The sequence below is a fragment of the Octopus bimaculoides genome, chromosome 4 (genome assembly GCF_001194135.2).
Source record: "Octopus bimaculoides isolate UCB-OBI-ISO-001 chromosome 4, ASM119413v2, whole genome shotgun sequence".
In the NCBI taxonomy this organism is placed as follows: domain Eukaryota; kingdom Metazoa; phylum Mollusca; class Cephalopoda; order Octopoda; family Octopodidae; genus Octopus; species Octopus bimaculoides.
Window position 1 is genome coordinate 135,642,165 of NC_068984.1, and position 3,508 is coordinate 135,645,672.

Sequence of the window (3,508 nt, forward strand, 5' to 3'; positions counted from 1 at the left end):
ATATATATATATATACACATATATACATCCATATATACATACATATATACGTCTATGTGTTGTCTGTTTCTGTGTGCGTTGTCTGTTTCTAGATGGATAGAGAGCGAGTGAGAGATAGACGGAGAGATAGACAGAGAGATAGACAGAGAGATAGACAGAGAGATAGACAGAGAGATAGATTGCTCTATTACAAAATTTAAGTATAATTATATTAATGTATCCAACTGATTAAAAATTTCGATTTATGCAGCTGAAGATAGCAATGCATTTAAATTGATGTAATGATTGCATTGTCCAATTAAATGGAACCGCTTGAAACGGTCGTACTGCGTCATCTCTTGATATTCTGTTGCTTATTTTGATAGATAGATAGATAGATGTGTATGTTTGTACATATGAATGCACCGTCATGCCCCGTCTTGTCAGAACTCTCGAGACAGAAAGATATAACAAAATAAAAGAGAGTGTATTGTTTATGCATTTATAGTTAATTACCTCACCAAAAGAAAACTGCTTTATCCATTGCGCAGCTCAAATGCCACGTTTATCTTATCATTGGTGGTGTGAATTATGTCTATCACGGCTGTTTGGAATCGAGAGCGGAGTGACAGAAAAAGACGCCTCTCCGCCAATACAATTAATTTTGTCCTTGATTTCTTCGAATTCTTCTGGAAACTCGAATTTGTGTCCACAACGAATGTTATTCACGATGAATCAAAACAGTCGGTTTATTTAGACTAGTGCTTGCTTCTGAAATAATGAGCTTCTCTTGGAGCCGTGAAAATTATATGATCGAATTATCGCCTCAAAGAAGTGCAGAATTCTTATAGCAAAATAAAAATTGATTCTCACGATTTTCTGAGTTATTTTTAACATGCTACAAGGTTTAAGTAGACTCAAACCATAATACATGACAATCCAACCACTCTGTGAATCGCATTTATTTCAGGAATAGAATGTTCCTGCTTTACTTACCTTTCGTAGATTGTTCTTTACTATTCCACCGATGTAAATAATTATGAACGAAACCTTTGTAGATATAATGATGAAAGAAATAAAAAACTTATGCTTATGTGTATATTTCTGCCTTGTTTCCTTTACAGCAATTCGTCAATTACCAGATATAATTCATATGAAGCTGCTTTTCGATTAATGGAAAGCAAATATTGTTCTGGCTGTTGCATACAAACATGACTATACGCATATTTATATACACACACACGCACATACACATGTATAATAGACAGACAGACAGACAGACACATAGACAAGCACCCGCATACATATATATTCTGTATCTATATATGTGTGTGCGTGTGTATATGTGTGTATATGTGTGTATACATGCATACAAACGAATATAAATATATGAATGTAAGCACGTGGACAAGTAGGCACTTGAACAACATAAGATTATTAGTTGCTCGCATTTAAAGTACTGTGTATATTATACTTATATACATATCTATATATACGTGTATATGATTATATATGCGTTTATAACTATGTATATACCTGTATTCGTGTATATATATACATATATATATATATATATATATATATATATATATATATATACACACACACACAGAGTACAGATAAAATTGCGTCTAATGGCGTAATGGAATACGCAAGTTTGGATTTATTAATTAGTCTGTCTATTCAGACAGTTGTCTGATGGAGGAAACGAAACATTATTAAAATTGTGTATCATGTACGGCGTCATAAAACAAATGAGACGCGTATGTCTAGAGTAGCCTGAGAGAAAATCTTTAACGATCAAATGGGAGAGGAAAAAGCAGAAAAGAAGAGAAAATGGAAATAAGAGAGTGGGAAAAGGATATTTCGAAAAGATAAGTATAACGTGCAGTCTACTGTTCGGGGAAGAGTGAGGATGTTTACATAGAAAGGATCCAAAAGAGAAGTATTAGAGAGACTGATACAGGCCAGAAATGCTAATTGGAAACATGTATAAGTAGGAAAATATCATTATTTTATATCATAATTAAAGTACCCTAAGACAAATTTAATGGTTAAAAACTAATGATAATAAAAATATTTTATAAAAGCGTAGATAAAAATGGCTCTGATCTGTTGAGCGTTTGAACCAAAGGAGTCACGATTGTTTCATTGAGAATGAAATGTGGGCAAATATTTATGATCTGGATATGAAGGCTCAGTATATTCAATGATGCCGTATTTTTTCACTAAGCTTAACATGCTCAAGTACTGTACTTTGTAACGTTGAACAAATACTTCATTTTCCGTTGTCAGTTTAAATAACTGACAAACATATTTCAGCTTTCTCTCTTACCATATACCATATGCCCGATATCCTGTCCTTGATACGAGCAAGTGTATGCAAACATACCTCGTTTACTCAGTACATTTTTTTTTTACCAAATTCGGTGACTACTACGTTGTTAGTGCGTCTGAACATTCCACATCGGACTGAAGGAACACTTGACTGCAGACGCATCTGTCTTACACACACTGACCACGGAGAGGAATATTGAAAATATTTCTATCAACGATTCCTTGCTTATCCACTGGTTTAACCCGAATATCTTCGAACTTGGTTTTATCAATCACCCCGCAACATTGCCGCGGCAAAGGCCAGCATCATCACTACTACGACTATAGCTCTTTCGCCTATACGAATAGAAGGATCCTCATAGGTTCACAATTCTTAATTATATTCTTCTGGTGATAGGCCAGTGTGCCTGAAATGTATGAAGATTTTTCGTCTTCTCTCTCTACAGTGTTAGGTCTTCTCTTTTCCATTTTCGTTTCTTATTCTCCATCCTCCATTTTGTACTGACTCAAATGCAAGTCGACTAGATATTATATCTGCTTGCAACTACGTAGATGCTTAAAACAAGTAGCGAAATCATGATGCATACTACCTAGTTCTTGACAGACAGGAGACGATATTTTATAACATATTACTCAAATTTTATTTCATCAAACCAATATTTAATTCCCTAATTCTCTGTCTACAGTAAATTTACCATCTACTGCTCCAAAAACATATCATCTAAACTTTATTTCGGTAGTCTCTCATTAAACTTCAATCCACTCAGCATGGAAGTAAACATTTTATCGCTCAGAGCTCTCGGAGTAATCCCAAACCACCACTAAACATAAAGCGTATTATCGAATGTACTTTCCATCGATTTATGCTCTCCACAGTTCTCCAGACGAAACTCCATAATCAATGATACCTACAAGCATTCGGATTTCCACAACACCTCAGTCTACTGAAAGACCAGCACAGTGTGGCAAATAAATATCAGGGCTATATCAAAGCTCATCTGATTTTCAATGGTCGATTTAAGCAATACAAAATAATGCCAATTGCCACCCACCCGATACTAGGAGCCACGGGCTTAGGAACAAAAGCATGGTCAGTAGGTCTCTTTCTACAAAAGACATACGCAAACACGTAATATATGTATGTATGTATGTATATATATATATATATATATATATATATATATATATATAT